At 36.1% G+C, this 22,549-nt stretch overlaps 1 protein-coding gene across 1 annotated transcript in view; it reads left to right on the top strand.

Annotated features, from left to right (window-relative positions):
* The first annotated feature begins 13,312 nt into the window (after window positions 1-13,312).
* Window positions 13,313-22,549, top strand: part of thsd7ba (thrombospondin, type I, domain containing 7Ba) — a 178,544-nt gene continuing 169,307 nt past the window's right edge. The window contains exon 1 of the mRNA XM_068330228.1: window positions 13,313-13,431. The gene's annotated coding sequence lies outside the window, so the exon portion shown is untranslated. The remainder of the gene's footprint in view (window positions 13,432-22,549) is intronic.

Here is a 22,549-nt window from a genome sequence, read left to right as displayed (position 1 = left end):
TTCTGCTTACCGCAATGTTTTGATGACCCTGATGAATATCTCAGCTACATCCTTGACTTTAACCCAGTGGTTGATTGATACCTCTGGTATGCTGGATTAATTAATGTTAAAAAGATAATTTATTTATTAAATCAGAACTATTCAATTTGAAATTTTTAAAAAATATATCTGTGCACAAATGAAAAATAGCATATAATTAAATATATTGAACATGTTAGCTAAAACAGAAACTGTAGCTACAAGTTTAAATGGAATTAAATTATACTAAAAAAGAATAAAATCCAAATTCCAGACAGCAAAATGAGTATTTTCAGGGATCTGTCAGAGTAAGTGAACAAAATACAATGACTCCTTTGTCTGGATCAAATCTCAATTAAACAGTTTTTACATATCCCCTACATTCCATTAAACTTATTGGTTTATAATGAATGAAAAAATCTGAAAACAGCAAACATTCTTGAATTTCCCTTTTTGTTTGGATCCATAATAATAATTTCTTTCATTGAACATCCATCTCTACTTTAAACACAGATTACATTTTGCAACATTAAAAAAGAAAACAAGAAAAACATAAACCCTGATTCGATCTGTATTCAGGGTCGCTCAGCAGTTAATCCTTTTACTCTTTTTTTTTTTTTTGTGTGATCCTTCAGACAACCAAACTCCCTTCAAATGTAATTACAGACATTTTGATAATGGCAAATTTTGAGTTAAGTTTGGGAAACCTCTGATTGTTGATGTATTTTCTTAGTAGTAACATTTCATGAATTTAGTCTGGAAAGTGTTGTGCCTTCAGCTTGTGTATTTAAATGTTCATGACATGTGAATTTGTTAATTTGTGCTCATCTGAACTCAAGTTACTGCATCTTACGATAAATTAAAAAAAAAGAAGCATTTCTTATACTATCTTTATTTGTTTGTCTCAAACTGCAAGCTGTATGTTTTTCTTCTTCCTCTCCTTCAATTTTATTCAGGCTCCTCTCTGTAAGACCACCAGCATCTGGGGATTCTCTGTCTGTCTCTCTCTCTCGGCTGTCATTTCTGGACATTGTGAGAGAAAGTCAATCTGTGCGTAAGATGTTGAGGCACTGTTAAGATGTCTATAAATTTAATGTATAAGAAATCACTTTGCTAATTACTATTGCATTACTATCAATCCTTGTCACAGGAAAATAGCAATAAATAAGTGATTAAAGAGAGGTCTTCATTTATTTATAATCTGATAATGTGTTGACTTTAAATAAACAAGCTTATCTGCCATTATAGTTCATCTTTGTATTATCACAGCATTACACACCTATGGATTGAAATAGGCATACCTCCGAAGAGATCTGCCTAAATTAGTTTCTTTTATCTCTCTTGCCTTGAGGACAGTTTACTAAAATTCACTGTTTGCTGAGAATCTAAATTTAACTGCACAGTACTACCATCAGAGTAACTCACACTTTTGTACACCAAATTTTAATTCAACCTGCTTTGTGCAATGACATGGCTTTCCTCAGTTGTGAATGCATCAATTAAGCATAGGTTAACTACATAACCCAACCTTAAACTATTGAATACATGGAGCATGGAGCTCAAAAATGTCACAATTGTAAGGCCAAAATACAGTATCAAAGGACAAAGGACTGCATAAGAAAAGAGATACCGTACAGTGTACACAATCGACAGTAGAATGCAAGTGAAATCAATCAGGGAACAGCCTACACAGGAAGCACAAAGAAGAGACAGTGAGACAGTTAAAAGAAAAACAAGAAAACCATGACACTATCCCACTTTACTTAGACATAGAATCAGGCTCACAATAAACATATATCTGTGTTTTTGCCATCAAAGGATTATAATATTCTGAAAATGTTCTTGTTTATCTTTCCCCCCCATGGAGAAGATACCATGTGTGAAGGATTTTTCCCCCTTGTACTATACAAACCTTAAAGATGACAATAAATATTTATTGCGAAAGGGTAAAGGTGACTTCCTATCAGTGGGAAATCTGAGCCTGGGAGGAAGCACATAACTGCCCTCTTATGACAGGGATGGATGAGAGGCAGACATTGTCTTGAAATATTATATTTATTGTGTGGTCATCCCTGATCTTTGCCAGGTGCTCTTGTGCCAGCAATGGAAAATGGTTTGAGCTCAAGGGTCACAAACACAGTCAAACTCTGCAAAAAATAAAATATGGTTATCAAATCTTTCATTGAGAGTTTTCAGACGCTGGGAGATGAGGTCAGAAAGTGTGCTGACTTTAAACCTAAAGTCAGGCACCATTGAAAAACTTAATGTTATGATGTGGATGCTAATGAGGTGCCACCAATACTATAAAGGAAAGGAGTAGAGGGGGTATATTTTCCCCACAAGCTAATAATATCTCCTGCATAGATGCTGCACAGACTTCCAGTACAGACAACCACATCCAGAGAAACCCAAGAGGAGAGCGGGAAGAAGTTGAAGGTTGCATCGGTATCTGTCAAGATGCTAACATTACGGGAAAGACCAAGATAAGGGGATGATATCCATCATCCTCATCTTACAGCAAAAGGTCACAGGACTGAGCAGACTCCTTCACAACCCGGTTTAAACTCATACATGTAGCATTATACTTTTGTCCATGGGTTAGGTGCCATCATAAACCTATTTGCTTTCTCAAAATTGTTGACAGGACTGTGCCTTAATTGTAGGAAATATTTTTATATAATTTGGTGGAACAATAGGCCAGAGAGCAAGAGAGACGTCACTGCATTTTAGTGAAGATCTCAGTAAAGAAATAGGTCTGATAGGACATTTACAACGCACTTGTTAAATTCTTATGGAATAATGAACAGATCTGAGTTCTCAGAGCCAACCATAACCTTTTATGCTGTTCACATATGAGTAGTGATGTTTTATGTTGCAACTGATATGTAGACCTCACCTAGTAGGAGGTGAATATGGTGCCTGAATATATACACATATTATGTATTCTAGGAATTGCTTCCTTTGTAGGTCTGACTTGCTAAGTTGTACCTTTCAGATGCTAAGAACATTATGTTGAGGAGGTCCAAAGCACTGCTTACTGTCTACTGACTCACTCAACTACCTTGTGCACTGACAACTTCTGACTGCTATGATAGCCCACAGGGGGCAGTCATCTTGATTTTTGTTCTCTGAGTTGCAATTCTTGCAGTATTTGCTTCCTGCAATGCAGAGTATTCCTTCTAGTTTTCACTCTCATCTGATGGTGCTAATAGTATGTGTGCAGTATCTCTTTGCAAGCTGAAAAAAAAAAGAGAAGCGCTCTCCTCCAGCAAATTTCAAAGAAGTAAAAACATCCACTGCCCAGTCACCCATTGTTTAGTGAGACATAGCAGAATGATGGTTTGAAATTAGCATACAAGTAATGCCTCACATTTTACCTCAGAGAATAATATGTTACAGTAATATAACTACCTCCAAAGAAGCTATGACAGTCTGCTTCTTAGTTACATAGGAGGGTATTTCAGAAAGGTTGCAATGGACTTCAGTGACCATTTGTGCTGAGGAAGCTCGTTGCTACCTCAACAGAGAAAAAAAAAATCCTACCTGGAAATCTGTGATAATGTAGAAAACTATATGCATGTTTCCAAGGTCAGGAAAGATGTAGTCATACAGTGATGTGTTTAGAAGCATTCGGTGGTGAGTAGCTACGCCGTGTCATATTCAAGATGACATTTCAGTGAAGATGTGAGCAGAAGACACCCTCGAGGTCTGGCTTGTATATGAGAGAGATAAATTTAACCAATATTCTTCCAAAGGCTCAGCTGCTATCTTTCCTGAAAGGTGTTAAACTAAAGTTTCAAGTACATCTATATTGTAATGAGGACTATTTCTTATTTATGAAAAACTTTTTTTGGGTAAAATTATATTTTATTTTATTTCCTTTACATCAATGTTCAATGGAGCAGGAGACTTGAAATCTGATGTAGACAGATTAATCAGAATGCAGGACATTAATGTCTAGCTCTTTCATTCTGATTATGTAAGCTCCCAGACTCCCACTGGATATGTGTCCTCTTGGCAAGGGGGTCACTGTTGAGGTGTCATCCTATTTTTGTCTGAATCTGGCAGCACTTATCACTATTAATTAGTGCGATATAATTTCATCAGGAAAGTCTGACAAGCTCATGTAAAATCCACTATTCATCAGTGAAAGTAACCCATGACACTTCCATATCCATCACTGGCTTAGCAACCTAAAAACCCACAGGACATTGGTTATAATACCTATGTATGAATGGGGAGTTACAGTACAAATTTATAATAATAATAATAATAATAATAATAATAATAATAATAATAATAATAATAATAATAATAATAATAATTCAAATTGATTCAAAAACATTCTGACTCATTTGACTTCTGCCGGAGAAAAGGTTACTTTACCAGAACAAGTGAAAATACCTGTGTGGGTGTATAGAAGCTTTAAAAAATCCTTAGAGTACTATGAACAACAACCAAAAGCACCCAACAGAATTTATGTTAGCCAGCTGCAATTTCACTATAAAATATTGGCTGCAGCATATTTTATAACCTCAGATGGAAGCACAATATTTTCACACAGCTTCTCGTGACACTTTTATAAACATTTGATTAAATTAGCAGCTTTTGCAATTAAAAACACTGAACTGATATTTGAAAATATAATTTCAGTTAAAAAGCTGTTAATGAAAACACACAATGATGACAAAACAACCAATTACACCAACTCCTTCCTTCAAAAAAAGGATTAATGAAAAGGCCAGGTTAAGCTTTACATGTTTTCAGAATCATATATGCGCTCAGCAATGTGATTTCCCTTTGTCACTGTTTAGTATCCTAAGCAATGCTTATTATGTAATGTATTGGAAGTGTTTACTGTGTATTGACCAACAATTTTGAGCAAAGTCATGTAGCATACAAAAGTCTATAAGAGAAGGAGAAGAGAAGGATTGAATCTGTGAAAAACAGCAGAAAGATGGAAAACAATTGGGTATTTTTGTACAGTATTTTCTCAAAACAGGAAGTGAACTACTTTACATTGACATATAACACACAAATATACCTGTATACTTCAGCAACAATCTAAATCATGACTATCTTTCATAACATGTTGCTTGCATGACCGCTGAAGAAATTTGACCTCTGCAGGGTTCCATCGGTTCATTTTACATAAATGAATCAATCATCATCATCTCCCTGTCTCTTTAGTTCAAGGATAAATATAGCGCATCATTCAGAGGGTAGAATTAATCTGCTGTCAATTGATTCCCTACATCATTTGCTGTTAAACCACACTAGTGGTCTCGCTCAATCACCCCCACCTCACAGCAGGATGATAGGATGCTTGTTCTGGTCCTCATGATAGATGTGGCACTATTGCTTATTTGAAGATTGTTTAACAACAACTACCATGGGCCAAGTGTTTTACAAATGAAATTTAGCTAAACAGTTTTTGGCTACCATAGATATCAGTGGATAATGACGGGCATTAATACCCTAATTTAAGAAGCGTTTAAAATCATTTAATTTATGCACCTGTGCCAAGCAAGTAGTGGTCAGTTTCAACTAAGGCTAAGTTATGGAAATGTACTGTAGCTCACAGGTTTCTGTTTATTACAGGTATTTTAATTCTGACTAACTTCATGTTACGTCACAGCCCAGAAGGGGCCACAGCAAACCACATTCCTCCATCAGTGATAAATTATCCGAGTCAGCTGTTGAGTTTACCTGGCTATACCCCACTCTTCCACCAAGGTTCATAGAAATTATTATCTTTTTTTTTTCCAGTGGAGATAAGCAAGGGAACATCAGAATGATTCATGAATGTTTTGCTGCATAATTTAGCTGTTTAATCCAATATGCTGCTGAAAGTCTACGAACCGCCGAGTGCAACCTTCAAGGTGGAATGCCTTTTCTTTTTATTACCTCTAATGCTTTAGTGGTAGATCTTCAAGTGCATAAAATGTATATTGATTTCAAACGGATCATGCAAACTGCACTTATTTCATTACCTATAACTGCTGGAGTGTCATTCCACTGCACTCTGGAAGCACTGTACCTACGGCCACGTTCATCAGGCACATCCAATAAACTTACAGACCAAAGCAGCAACAAAGACTGTCCACATATCACATCAATCACATTAGGATCTCCTCTTTAGTCAGCTAAAAAAATTGATGGCATTATGAAAACAAACACATTAACAACAACAAATATAAATATTTCCATACATTTCCATTGTGTTGGGACAGAATATTTATTAACATTATATAAAAAAAACCTACCCACCCATATAATTTGAAATCACATTCAGCAGATGTTAAGCACTGCTGAAGGAAATGACATCTAAATATAGCTCTAGAAAAATAAAGTATGCAGACCTTCTACATGATTGTTTCTTAGCACTTGTCATTTCTCAAAATTAATTAAAAAAAAAACAACTGCAAATGAAATTGAAATAATTTCTAATCAATCCTACCATACATGATTACATGTTTTATTTTCACTAAAATAACTCTTAAAATCACAGCAATTGAGCATTTTAATAATGGCTGATATACTGTATTTTGAAGAAGCATAAAAAGAGATCATATATAAAATAATTCTTTATCACACAGTTTTTACTTAATGTGAAATTATTTCTAATTTTGTCCTTTGTTATTTTCATGTCAATCCAATGCTGCTAGAACAGCTTCTAAATGTTTATCTCAAACTCCACTCATGCCATTTGTGATCCATTGTTCATTTAACATGATTTGTGGCTGTACAAAATAACAGATTTGTTGTGACATGTTCTGATCTTGTTTCCCTCATTTGAGTTTAATTAGTCAGAGTCTGAGGTCAGGTGATGTGTAGCTGTAGATAGTATAAGTATAATCTATAATAAGTATATGATAAGCTCTCTTCACAGCAGCTGGGTGTAACTGAAGAGAAATTCCATGGCCTGCAAGAGCTGATAGCAATGAATTTTAAGAGTTCTTAATATGATAAATGAATTTTAACACAATCATTTCAAGATATGGCTTCAGCTTGCCTGTGGCTGACATTGACAAGTGAAGCTAAATGCTTTAAAGGCAAACAGACAGGACCTGATAGAAAGTCTGATTAGTACTCAGAAAGAACAGCTTTAAATAAAACGCATAATCAGATAACAAACTGCAGGAATCCAGCCGTAGTACGGAACTGTACAGTAGTGCCATTACATGGATGGAAAAGAGCATCAGCTATCGGCCCCTGCAGCATCGTGTGATTTGAATTTACTGTCAGGATTAATGCCATCCAAAGATTTCTGTGTCATCACTCTGTGACTGATTATTCAGAGACTGTTTACCCATCTGTGTATCTGTGGAGAATACTATCGGAATGTTCTTGTGGCCCTTTTGTTGGGGAAGACCTTAAAAAAAAGGAATTTTTTGCCTGTGCACCACACAGTACAGCCTTGTTGGGTGTGAATGTCAAATTCTTGGTGATAAAAAATATATATCTGCTTCAGTTGAAAGCTTTCTCTAATGTTTTCTCTTTTCGCTATATGAATTAACAAACTTGCTTTTTTTGGAAAATGATCAAATATTAAATCTGAAGTTAAGCCTGACTTGCTGTCAGATTAATAAATGTTAGTCCTCCTAAATTTTATTTGGAAGGGAGGCAGTGCACACATCACTACTCGAATGATCAACTGGTCTTGGTTTTTGTCAAAGAAAAAGTTTCTGATTTTGCAAATCAACTAATTGACAAATAGTGAAGAAAGAGCAAGAAATCCAATTATCCTAGGTTATTTCATTTCGGATACAAATGTGGAGTGGCAGAAGGATGTCAGGGTGGAATGGCAAGGACTCGGGGGGGATATCACTAGCTCAGCCAATTAACCCACACTATGTAAGAGAAAAGTAAGGGTCAAACAAAAGGAGTCCATGAAAAATGCAATTACAGAGGACACAAAGCTACTAACAGATAAGTCTGTGTTCTAACAATTAAATATTCAGACTGTACAGCTGATACAGGAAGAGGGCAATGGTGATGCTTCAGCCTCAGCAATAAGTATTATGTATTGCAAAATATGAAGTTAAGATAGAGGAGAGCCAGCTTTAGGAAATGAAAGGAAAAGAATGACAAACACAAAAGACGGTAATGTTTTCATCAGTATGGCTAATGGCAACAGTGCGACCTTTTGCTTGCAAGGACTTTCTATTGATTTTAAACATCAAGATCAATTTATACACAATTTTTGAAGCAGTAACAACTCAACTGGAATGATGTCTTCTGTGGTGCTTTTGAGCTTTGTCAGAATTTTCATTTTTAATAATGTCATGTTGATGTCATCAAGGTTATCACAATCATGTTTAAAAAAAAAGACAAACTTGGGTACAGAACTTTTTTCCAAAAACATACAAAATTGGATGCGTTTCAAACATTTAGATGTCACGGAAAATCTGAATGTGATAGTTTTTATTTTGGAAAGAATACAATTCATTGTTTCAATGCTATACTAGGGCCATAGTGAGAAAAATATATATCTGTGTATCTGAAGAAAATAAAATCAAAGATCCAAGAGCAAGTTAGAATATTACAAAGATCAAATCAATTAATTATGCAATCAAAATGTGATTGACTCATTGTTAGCATTTCAACTATATGGGGAAGAAAAAATCCTCAGAATCATGTGTGTATTATTCAAGACCTCCAGGGAGAGCCGTTGAGGTAGAGGTACTTCAGTGATCAGGATTGATCAGAGGCTTGCACTTCAAAGCGAGGTTTGTGGCTGAGAGGTAACTTCAGGGTTAGGTCATGCTGCAAGAACATGCTATGAAGCAGATTATGATTGAGGTAAGAGATCAAGCGTAAAGCACCGCCTACTGACCAATCATTTCTATGAAAAATGTAATTATCATTCACAGAAGATCAGAGCTCAGAGCAACTAGAGGTGTACTTTTGTATAAGAGGGCTGCACTCCAACGTCAAAGCCATTTCACTGCATTCACATATTGAGTCTGCAACAGAGACTGACTGAAGCTCTAAAACCATGTATATTTTAGTGATGACATATGAATGAATCATTTTCAACCAGCCTGCAATTACAGCCTGTAGTTACATCTAATTTGCCCGAGTCTGATAAAAATAAAAACGTGAAATAGAAAGAGTTTTCTCAAAGGTAGCCCATATCCTATAACTTTCAACGTGACCCGAACTGTCGGCAGTCTCAATTTTCATAAATGTCCCCATGCACTTGGTGGGTTTGTTCCCTGCTCAGCAGTCCACAGATTTATGCATAAAAGAAGGAAGAAACACTACAGATGACGTGTCGACAGGAAAGTTGAAAAGGCTATATGAAGTCAGACACCAGAGCAAAATGTTCACTTAGTCTTAAATTTACTCAGTTATTTTGACATGATGTGAAATCTTGATCTATGGGAAGTTAGGGTTGCCATCTTCCACATTGTGGGTGGTACAGAACAGCAAATGTTTCTTGTCTCAATGAGTGCTCAACCGTTTTAAGGCTAATAAGATGTACATTAACCTAAAAAAAAATCAGCCTGTTGATTGCTTTATTTTTTCACGATAAAAAAACAACTTCCCCTCACTATTTTTTGACAAACTGCATCCTGCTAATAACCAAGACCTTAATGTGATGGAATATACAATTTAAATTATGGTCAGTGATATTATGAGCAACATTTCCCAATCTGTCAAACACTTTGCCACTACAACAGTGCTGCTTTTCACCTACATCATTGTGTGTTAAGCTTCTCGACTCATACTTGTGATCTGTCGTACACTGCAAACACTGTTTAAATTATTAGTGTATTTGTTAGGGATGATGTGAAAAGCAAACAAAAGAAAGCAAAACAAATAAACAACAATACCGATGATAAATATGTTGTGGATAGGATTTCGAGCCAAAGCTTACTTTCTATTTAAAAATGACCACAACAAAATATCATGAAATGCCGCAGAAGTGATGAAAAGGATTACAGGAATGATGTGACAACCCAAGTATGTGTGTATGGTCCTGACAGTTGAAGTTTCCGATGTGACTGTGAACTTGTCATTAAATTGCTGTGATGAGAATGTGTGAGAACATAACACTGACTTATTATCGCCTCAAAGAGTTGAAGGGGCTTAAAATGTACCAAACACATCTCATGTGCACATGCTGAATTCTCAGTGTCAACATTTACTGTGAGCCATTTTTCTGGGGACTAATTTTAACTCTTTTTTTGAGTGTCCAAACGGTTTGATAAGGTTTGAGCATACTTGGCTAATTTATGCTTTACTGCCTCAACTTATTTGTCTTTCTTGCTGCACAATAAATGTCACATACAATGCACATGTACCTGTGATTTAATATAATGTAGAATTTGATGAGTATCATAAAAGAAAAGCAAGAAGGGAATTCTTTTCAATATTCTTATCTATAAGTGACAACTAGAAGCAAATTATTATAAGCTGCTTACCATTTTCACATTAAAAATGTGCAGTTGAGAAAGTTTGCTCTTTAAGTTTCATTGCATTTAATTTTGTAAACACCAACTTGCCCTCCCCCTCATTCCATAAGCTTGGAACAAAGTTCCACCGTTAGAGTTCAATTTGTGTAAATTTCTATTACACCCTCTCAACTGTAATCTTACCAACCTTTTAAATTTGGTAACTACAGGTTGATTCACTACATTTATGTTTCTCACATTAGCCAACAGCATTCTGTAGTCTATGCTGGGTGAGCACATCTCCCATGCTGAATCTTCTTCTGTCAGGGAGGTCAGTAGAAAGGTGCTGTGGGCAGTAATTACCACAACACAAACTGATGGATTTTCAATAGGAACCTAGCACCTCCCTCTTCAAAGCTGTTGGGTGTTTCCATCTTCATCGTTACTTATTTCTGCAACACCGTAAAAAAAAACAACAAAAAACATTCATCTATCCATTTTTTCATCGATGATATAATCACAATCACCTTGTCTACGGCCGCTATTCACCTTGCGGGTCATAGATTTGCTGGAGCCTGTCTAAACTAGCAGTGATTGAAAGCTCATGCCAGCTCATCGCAGGGCCACACATAGACAACCATTTATGCTCACACTTACATCAATTGACAATTTGGTGTAGACTATTTCATCTCAGCTGCATGGTTTTGGAGGTGGGAGGAAGCCGGAGAATCCAAAGAGAGCCCATACAGACACGGGGAGAACATATAAACTCTGTACAGAAAGGAATTGAACCTGGAACCTTTTTGTTGTGAGGTGACAGCACACTGTGCAGGTTTGAGTACTGTAATTGTCAAACAGACAGATGCACTAACTTCTTTTCAGGAGGGGTAATAAACAAACAAACAAACAAACAAACAATCAAATAAATAAATAGGAGCTACTGGTCACTACATCTGTAAGGACCACCGTTGCCATGGTAAATATTAGTGCAGCTATGAAGCTCTTAAAGGGACAGTAAAGTTAATTTTAAGTGACATATATGTTATTCATCATTATGAAAAATAGAAGAAAAAATAAATGTTATATGTGTAGCATCATCCGTTTGGTCAAAAAGCTTAAAATCTGCGCTGCAGCAGCTTCCGCGTTCAGTGGTCACGTGGGCGTCATACGTCACTGGCGCCCAAACTAGCTTAGCAGCCATAAGAAACAATGCAATTCTAGACGCGATTAACTCCAAAACTATCATGGTTATCTGCGCGGTGAACGGTTGTGTCAACAGATCAGCAAGAAGACACAAAGACATGGACCTGTCGTTCTTTAGAATAACTTCTGAGAAGCTAGGAAGGAGATGGAGAGCACGGATAAACCGGGTCAAAATGACCCAGGATCCGAGGATCTTCATGAACACTTTACCTCGGAGGATTTCAGAGAGATTTGAAGGTAAGATCGTTTTCAGACAACCCATAGTATTTATTCTGAATTCACAAGATTTAGTGGATAATTAATTAATGTCTGGAGCTACTGTATAAATGTTGTTATTACCAGATTAGCATGTGATTCTGGCACTCAAAAAAAATACTGTAAACAATTTCAAACGTGATAGACAGAGAAATGATGGGGTTTGTTTATTACTGTTGGACTGTGTGGAATTAATAACAACTCTAGTTTAACCTTTACAGTAAATTTATTTGAAAGTCTATCTCTCTTCCATAGAAAGTAGAGTTTATTACCAGGAAATAGTGACAAAATATAATAAATATTGCCATAAATAATGCCATTTTCAGAAATGTTTTCTCCCCTTTATCACGATACACCCCATCCATCACATAGTCAAAGCCTCATTATTTTTAGTAAAAAATGTCAAAAAGCACATTTTTACCATTGACTGGATAATTATTCACTTTCGTCAATGACAAGACTTGAAAATTTTCGTTAATTTGTATTCATAACCAGCTTTTGATTAATTGTACCTCCAACTGAAGTAAAATAAATTAAAACAGTGCAGAAAATAGGTTGATTATTACAGTGCAATTTGCATAATAGGATAGATTTCTAGAAAATGTTTAATTTGTCTTAATCATGGTTAAAAAAATCTTATGATTGCCAATATTGTAAACTCATATATTTTTTATCATTCTTACAAGATTGCTGAAAGTGACCAGTGCCTTCAAATGGGGATGACTGGTCCATGCTATAACTGGCATTAAGCTCCTGAAGTAGATTCCTTATTGGTAGTTTGAAAATGACATACTTTTAAAGAGTAGTTGAAATATTATACAGCACGGAGATTGAAAAGCCAATGATTGTTTGTGGTTCTCTAAGGCTTTTGGAAAGGCTGGAAATATCCAATCAAAGAAAGAACAGTCAGGAGGTAATGCAATTTAGAATTTCAAGAAAACAATTCCTGCAACAATTATGAAAAATAGACTACATATAATAAAGAACCTGAGAGAAGACAGACATACGAAAGTACTCAGTGAGAGAATGTCAAGAAGAGAGAGAAAAAAACCCCAGCCATGACAAAGATAATCTTCGGAAGCTTCACATTAAAAGAATATCTTTGCATATCTTTGAGTATATAGGTATGTGTGTGCATACATGTGGATATGCATGAGCAGTGGAGAAGCAGGGGAGGCGTGTTCACTTGGAGACAGCGGGGATGGCTTATTAGGAAATCATCCCTCTTAGCCAATGGTTTTTAGGAGTGAGGTAGATGTCATTTGACTGAGAAGCACCACCTCCCACAGACGTACATCCCCTCCAGTGTGAGGCAGAGCTCTGTGAGAGCACAACTGTCACTGCTCTCTCCTCTCTGTCTGTGCCTCTCTCACCGTCCACACACACTTTCGCACCTCCTCTCTCATTCTATTCCCTGCATCTGCGCTTGTGGTCCTCGCCCTCCTCCCCTCTCTCTCTCTGCTTCTTCCCCTTTTTCTCCTTCTCTCTGACTCCGTCCCACAGGCTCAGAAAGGATCTGTTACAGACAGCATCAGCCTCACCATAATACCAGGTAAGACCTTTTTTTTAAATTCATTATTCACTATGCACTGAAGACAGACAACCTTGCTCACTCTTCAGTATGCACAAATTGATTTCTCTATATTTTGTAGTTTTTCTTTGAGCTGTTCCAGGATGAATTTGAAATGAAGAGCTGATTGTGTTCAGAGAGAGACAGTGGGATGCTAAGTTGTTTCATACCTTAGTCAGACACTAAAAGATGGTTTTATAAATGTATTTATTGTTGGTAAACTGTGTCAATATCAACTTCTGTAATTTGGCTTCTATTCAAATATGCCTGATGACACATACACAGCTTTACAATCAAAGATAGGTATCATACTTTTACAAAGACATGGGAATAGGCAGATGCACTTTGAAATATAAAGTGGCGGAATAAGGCAGGTACAAATGGTTTCTCACTCATCTAAGCTGGCGGTAGGAAGTGAAATAAGTGTTGCAGACTCATGAGCTCAGGTGTTGGTTCACAGCAGCTGACGAGTGGACTCTATTGATCTGAAGCCGGTATCCTCCCAGGACTAAACCAAGGCTAAATCCGGTGAAGGCGAATTGAGGGATGGTCTGTTTGGTACAGTTATTGAGTGTTTGGATGGGACCTCATATAATGTGAGGAAAACCTGCTGGGGAGTGTTTTTGTCTCTATGGTGCAGGAATAAAGGATCCTGGGCAGTTTCCCTACTGCAAACTCTCTGTAAATGTGTGGTTTTATTTTTGAATGTATTTCCTTCACTGACTGACTCAAACTGAAATGTGTGTGCATGGTACATTAACTCTTAATGGACTGGAAACTTTGAAAGATGATCATTAGTCTCAGCTCACTGATGGGTGGTACAGGAAATGCTAGTTCACTGTAGAGATTATATAGTGATTAGTATTCAGTGATGATTAAAAATTAAAATAGTTACTTTTTCGAAGTGTGAGTGAATGTGTGAGTGTGCATAAGTGACAGGGATAGCCCTTTTTCATGTTTGTCTCATTTTCTGAGATGCACATATTAAGATTGCCCTTAAGCTGTTCAGCCTGTTACGACATAATGAAAATTTTAAATTCAACAGGGCAACACATTAGTGTCACTTGAATCATGTCTCATCTTGGGTTTGTCCACTGTTTGCTCTTGCCTTTTAAATAATTTAAAGGCACATACAAAGAAGATGTTTTACATTATGACTAATGTTATTGCTTATTTGAAAGGTGGTCTTTGCTGATAAGGTATCTCAGAAATTCATCTTTAGCTTGTATTTTCTCAGGGATTGATGTCCTCTTGCTTGTGGTTGAAGAATGAAAATATTAACCACGCTGATGAATGTAAATGAAGTCTGAAAATAGACCAGGGCAGAGTTCTGTTACATCTCGTAACACTTTAGTGGTGCTGTTTGTTTGACATTGTTCTGCTGTGCTTTCTTGGACTTTGGAGAGTAGTAAGATAGTGATATGAAAAGAAACAGCAGCCTCATTAAAGTCTTAAAGACAAATGTTGAAAATTGTTCATTTTAACGACAGCCTACAACTACTGAGCCACAGTGCATCAGCTTTATAGCAGGCATGCCCTTTTGTGAGAACTACGAACAACACTGTGCACGCTGCTGAGAAGGAATCCCCTGGTTTAATCATGAAAAAACTGTTTCGGAAATGTTAATGACACATAGCACAATTTCAGTTAGACAAGATGTGTAACACTACCAAAGTGTTGCGTACGATACACATTGACTGTCTAGTGTAACATACCTTGATAGAAAATAATGTGATCGTGTTATCTGGAGCAAAAAGAAGCTGCCTCAGCTTCATGCCAGGCACAGCCTCTGTCATTAACCTACCACTCAGACAGAGACCCACAAAAATATCCACATTTTCTGGGAATTAGAATCAGAGAAATTGGGGAAGCTGGTTCCCTTTCAGTCCACTGAGGGTTCTCTGCTGACAGCTGCACTTCGTCTTTTTTTTTCTTTTTTTCTTCTGGTTGGTTGTGAGCTGCCCCAGGTGTGACAGGCAGCCGGAGTAATGGGGGACGTTTGACAGATGCATATTTCCAGCCTTGAATGCTTCATATAAAGAAGATAGACGGCATGGTTTCAGGCTGAGCGGGGACAAACTGTCGGGCTGTGAATCACCCCAATGAGTGTGTCGCTTCCTTGCTCGATTGATCTGTCACGTGGTTCTCACAACCATTCCAAGTTACTAATTGTATGCCATCCTGATTATTGATTAAAATATGAGCGTGAGATATTGGCTTTAGGCAGGCAGTGTGTTGTATCCACGGAAGGATGGAAGTCAAGTTTCTGGCTGCATAATTGCAACTATGAGCAACTGATGATTTGACTTCAGAGAACAAAACCTTTTGATTGCAAAACATAATGCCTCTGTGCATTGTGCATGTATGTGTGTGCTAAATTAATTCCTACAAAATAATTTTGGAATTTGTACTATTGTTGCCAATTTTTTGTGATAATTAATCTTTTATAAGCCTATCAGGGCATAAAAACATTTGGCCAAGGCATTACATTACAATTTGTACAGTAGAGCAAAGTGTTTCTTGGCAAACAGGATTCAGCTCGCAGCCAATCTGTTGAGACAAGAGCCAGAGTAGGGATAAACTCGCCCGGATACTATGTATTTGTCCCTTGTGGGCTCCTATGTAATTTGACTTGTACAGTGCCATGTCAATGAAATTAGCATTAAGAGTTTTGCTAATTTTATTACTTTGTAATAAAAAATAAAATTCTTCAAGAGCCAAGATTCAAAAAGCTGCGCTGCGAGGCTCACCTGCATATGCTAATATAGCATGTCAAATAATTTACAATACATACATTGTAATCAAGTTCATAATCCTGGTTGCTACTTAACACCAAGATCAGCTGTGAGTGGTATGAATTTCATGACTTCAGCAAACTTTTAAAAAGTGTTGAACAGTTTAAAAGTGTGACCTAGGGAAAGCAGCACAGGGGAGGTCTGGGAAAAATAAATAAATTCTGTGCCAACTCAATATGTAGAGATATTTCAAGAGACTTCCTACTGCATAATATTTTGGTCTGGCAGTGGAGCTGAAAAAATGTGTGACAGCACTCGCCCTGCCGATAATATATCTAAAAAATAGATATTATTTATTGTGACATTAATCAATCACCTGATGTTTTGTACATGGAAATGATATGAGATATAAGATAGATTTTCTATTTGATAATTTCTAAAAACACAAACTGTATATAGACTTAGACTTAGACTTCCTTTTATTGTCATTGAGACTCAGAACAGTGAATCTGGTAATGAAATGTCGTTGCTTGGTAACCGGAGTACACAGCATTTGTTCGCATCGCTATTTCTATAGTGTTAGGAAACATATAAACCATGTGAGGATAGACATAGACAGTTTTAAGTGTTATTAACAGTATGAGTCTTATAAATAAACTTTAATAAATAAATACATAATATTGCACGGAGCCTAAGGCCTGGCATGTAAACTTGAAATGTTGAAAATTATGTATGGATTATAGATATATTATAGATAGATCATATTATATAATTTATAGTATAATATACAGTATGTATATAATATATATATATATATATATATACAATAATAAGAATAATACAATATATTATATAATTAAGTACTATAATTATTATTGATGATATTATATTATTATTGATTATTATAATAATTATTATGTATTATTATTGATTATATTATATGATTATGTATATGGTCTTGCAATATTTTTTTTTAACTAGATATGACAGGACCAACAAGACCTTTAAAAATTAATTATAAGGCATGATATTTGGAAAGAAATAGAGATAATATTTTTCTTGTTAACATTGAATATTTTTTTATTTTTGTGAGACTATCTGTTAAGCAAGGCTACTGAATATCAGTGAACTCACTTTTCACCACTGCAGCTAACACAAGAATTCATGCAGGACACCCCTATGGTTTCAAGATAAATGGCAACTGGGGTTTTCTAAATAACTACAGAAATTGAAACAATCACTTGAAGCAGGAGCATTTTACCACATTCAACCTGAATGGTACAATCATTACACTCTCCCACCCCCCCACCCCCAAATACCCATGTCCACCTTATTTAGCTTTATTTAGCTTTATTTAGTGTTATTTAACCTAATCCAATGCCCGCTATTTGCTTTTTAATATTTGGACAAACAGAGCATTCCATTCATTAAAAGTATCTTTCACAAAGTATTTATCTCACCAATAGCCTAGAAATCACCTTTACACCAACGCCCCCAAACCGCCCCCCCCCCAAAAAAAACCCCAAAACAAAACATTTTTTCATCTTCCTACCCGCTTCCTTCGCTTGCACGGGTCACTGGGAGCTGGAGCCTATCCCAGCTGGTATTGGGTGTGTGGTGGGGGCAAACTCTGGGCGCGTCGCCATTGCACAGAGCTACAGAGACATACAAATACTCACAAACACATCCCAAAACAAAACAACAACAACAACAACAATAATAATAATAATAATAATAATAATAATAATAATAATAATAATAATAAATTAAATTCATTTTTTATTTCTTTTATCCTTATGTTCAGCACTCAATGCCTTTTCTCACTGATTCTGTGATTTTATGAATGTTAACTTTAAAACCATTAATATAACTATCAAACATACTTTCAGTGATTAAAAGATGCCATTGAATCTTTGAATGATCAAATGGCATTTCCATTAATAGAACTATGTTTATATGTGAAATCCATGTTATATCACCACACTTTTTAGAGCACTAGAGCACCTACATTTGGTGGCCACTTGAAAAAACCAAAGTGCTTTGTTGCTACAATAAATTTCAAACAATAAGCCTTGAGTAAATATGTTGTACAAGTACATGAAAGTTAGGCAAAGTAAATCAAAAACTTTTCCCTTTGTTTATGAGAACTTGTTTGTTACTAAAAAATAAACAGAGATAAAAAATTAAGTGTATGCATATTTAGCAGAAATGTTTTCCAAATTGAAATTTATCTTTCTCTAATTAGAAGCAGTAAAAGATTAAATAGGTCTTGAAAAAATGCGTAAAAGAATCACTTGCATAAATACAGTGGTACCTCTACTTACGAAATTAATTGGTTCTGGAAGAAATTAGAAAATTTTGTAAGTAGAGATGTGTTTTCCATGCAAATGCCCTAATCCGTTCCAAGCCCCCCAAAATTCAGACATAAATGTTTTATGAAGCATAAAAATACATCAAAACATGTAACAAATACATGTTACAATTAGATTGTTACACAATAAATGAGAGTTGTGCATAACGTAAAAAACAAAGAATTTCCCCGTGCCTTTGGAGAATAAATAATCCATTGATGGAATAACCTGGTCATTCAGTATATTCAGGTAATCAGCTGATCTCATTGTTTGAACACACACTGTTGCTGAACCTAGACCTGACCTGAACAGGCATATTCCAAGATGACAATGTCAAGATTGATTGGGCTAAAATTATGAGGGAGGGGTTCAGGGAGCACGAGACATCATTTTCATACATGGATTAGCCACCACAGAGTCCAGACCATAAACTCGTTGAGATTCTTTGAAAGAAGAATATCATTGAGTGCTGGAGATGGATTTACATAGTGGTCAGACCCCATCATCATAAATGCAAGATCTTGATGAAAAATATGGACAAATATCACATCACTGGATGGAAATAACTCATCAAAACAATATCCCAGTTAATGCATGCTGTAATCAAAACTAAATGCAGTCCAACAAAATATGAGAGGGTTGTGACATTTTTTTTGGCCAGGCAGTGTATCTACACACATAGACACATACGGTCGAGGTCCCTCTTAGCAAATGGGATGCCAGGATGCTAGATAATAGCCAATGGCAGAGCAGCTATAAGAATTTTGCATTCAGGAAACTTTGGGAGCTTCGAGTAGCAGCCCATACTTTATTTTAACCTTTTGTATCCTGAAATTTTTTTCGTAACAAGAGGCAATATATTCCTGTTGAGGTGTTTCGTAACTTGAAAATTTCATATGAAGAGATGTTCGTAAGTAGAGGTACCACTGTACTTAGTAACATGTAGACATGGAGAATACAGAGGGGATTTGGACACATTAAGTGTGAAATTACATTCTTCAGCAGTAACATGTATAATTTATCATATTGTTTAGCATTGCAAGATAAAGCCTTGATGTCAGTCAGTATCAGATTATGATGGAGAAACATCAGTCTTTCAGTGAAAATACAAATTCATTCATTCATTCATTTTCTTGAAGAAGAGATGATCGAAATTTGCTTCATCTCAAGCCGCTTATCTGAATCTAGGTCACGGGTTTAAGCTCCAGCCTATTCTAGCTGACATCGGGTGGGAGGCAGGCTATGCCATGGAAAAGCTCCCAATTTATTGCAGGGCCATGGAAAGACAAATGTATTATACAAATGTATAAATCATTTTCAACTTTCTTATATTAATTGCATGCATAAAAGACTGAAGTATTATGCCCCATATCACAATATGAATTGTAATAGCTTTGTAATGCTGATAAATAGTGTACTGTTATATTAACACTAGCGGGAACCCTTGAAAATTCCACGATAAAACAATAATATCAGACTTCTTTTTTAAAATCTTTTTTTCTTTGCTGTCACAAGAAAACAAACCGACAAAGCCGTAACGGCTCCATTTGTGTGGGATGGACGAACGCGATGACGAAGGCCGTTTTGGCGTTAGGTCCGGCCATCCGGGTAGACGCCGGCTTTGTGAATTCGGTATTGGTGAATAAAGCATCAGGGTTCCCCACACGACAACGTGAGGTCTGTTACAATCAAAGATTATAAACCGCTATATTTGATAAAGCCAAAACGGCTCCATAAGAGAGAGACATGGACAAATGCGAAGACCGGAGCTAACTCAGCTAGCCGCCTGAACTTCCGGGTAGACGCCGGCCAAAACTGTACACATGAAAACCTTTGTTATCTTGTGTACAGTGTATTTGCATTATATGTCAATGAAAATGAAAATAGAGCATTTTTTTTGCCGTGACAGCTGTTTATTTAATTTCACGATGCTCTCAGGAGCTCTTGTTCACATGATTCCTTCTGGCAAATGCGTCGTGATTGGTTGGGTACTTGATTGACAAGTAGTGGGTGGGGTTAAAAAGCATGACAGCGTGAGGCTTTCAAGTGAGCTTATTCAAATATATAAGTACTTAGGTCTAACAAAAGTGAACCAATGACCCACTGTTTCACTATTAGTTTGAGTCTACTTTTTACTTGTAAATCAATATTATTATTGGCTACTAGATTGAAACCTGAATTACACAACAAAAATATGTAAGTGTTGCTAAGCACACCCTAATGTTTTATCAAAGTTGGTTTTTTTTGGGACCTACAGATAAACGCTGAACCCTTCACAGCTTGGATTACTGATTCCAACACCTAATAGAGATAAACTACACACTGGAGATCACATAAGACCACAGAAATGGAAATACAATAATTTCACTTCCGTCATGGACAATGCCAAATATGCCCTTTAGAAATATGCTCATTTGGGACATAAAATGAGATGTATTTACACGCCTTTTTTTATTTTCGCCTTCATATGTGTGCAAAAATTAATCTTCTTTCGGGGATTACAAGATAATTAAGATTTGCATGCCAGATGTAAAGCTTTACTATCCAGAAAATATAAGGTGTCACACATTTTCGCTGCAGAAACATTTCGCCAGGTATCTATTATGCCCATCTCATCTTTAGCATGAACACAATTTGAAATTCAAAAGCAGTTTAAACCAACAGGAGCACTTTAGAGATGTACTGAATTTATATATATATATATATATATATATATATATATATATATATATATATATATATATATATATATATATATATATATACTGTATATGCAGCATGCTGTGGCATGCAGTCATATCATTGAGCTGTCGGATGGCACTTTTTTGTTTAGTAGATGTGTTGTGGGTACTTTAAAGCTGTACTGTTCATCTCGAATACATTTTATTATCAAGCGTTTACAAGGCTAGTAAAGTAATAGTCACACTAAAATTGCTGTAGTGAATAGTGGCAAAATTCTCTGAGTCCAACTAAATCCATTTCGTTCCATATTATTACAGCCTCGCCTACTGCTTCTCCTTTTTTTTTTTTTTTGTAGAAACTGAACTGCTGTTATTAGTATGCATTTCAGTTCAGGCCTAAAACCTAGAACTTAAGATTTTAGGCTCCTGCTTTGTTTGGATCACAATTCATTTTTCCAAGTTAAAGTACACATGTAAAAATGAATTTACTGTGGGCAGGTTTCAGCTGCAAGTAGGGAACATTGTAGCATCACGTGAAGATCTTTAAAAAACTGAATGCATAGAATATGATTAATAACATCAAATTTACCAAGAATCACATCCATTCAATGAATATCATGCATTGTGATCAGGTGAATGTTTGACATGATGAAATACAAAGAAATGCTGCATCAACTCTATTTTAACTGTTCTAATGGTCACATTCATTTGTCCTCATGATATTGAATTCCAGCAGGCATTTTACCATATGGCTTCATGACTGATAATCTTTAGAACTGCGATGACTGACAAAAGTGGCAGAATTGTTGTCAGTAGAATAATGTATTCATTTCAGTCACATAATTTGTTCATTTCAAAGTGAATTTCTAGTATGCAGTTGTGGTTGTGTTTGTATCTGTGAGGGATTTTCTGATCTCATAACCCGTACCGACAGGGCAGCAACAGAGATGAAGTTCAATGTCATCCTAGCAGACCTTTAGTAATGCTCGCTATAGAGAAGCACAACTTTTTATGCATTCTCCAGGCTTCATTCATTCTTATCTATTGTAATTTGGAGGACGACGGTGATACATTGTCAATATCATATCTCAGTTACGGCAATGACATTTGAACTTGTTTTTTCACTGTGGATTAAAAAAGTCTCTTTTGACACATTTAACATTGATGATTTCTCCCTTTGGTGTGAATTCACATCAATCTGACAGAGGCGATGATAATATTTGGTATAGTTAGCTAAACCATTGCTGCTAAAAAGGTACAAAATGCCTTTTCCCTAGTCCTGCTGAGTTTTCTGAACCCCCACACCTCAACGTTTTTCAATTGCATATGCCCC

This window comes from Antennarius striatus, chromosome 12 (assembly GCF_040054535.1).
Source record: "Antennarius striatus isolate MH-2024 chromosome 12, ASM4005453v1, whole genome shotgun sequence".
Taxonomy (NCBI): Eukaryota; Metazoa; Chordata; class Actinopteri; order Lophiiformes; family Antennariidae; genus Antennarius; species Antennarius striatus.
Note: the sequence above shows the minus strand (reverse complement) of the source record. Positions and strands in the feature narration are given on the sequence as shown.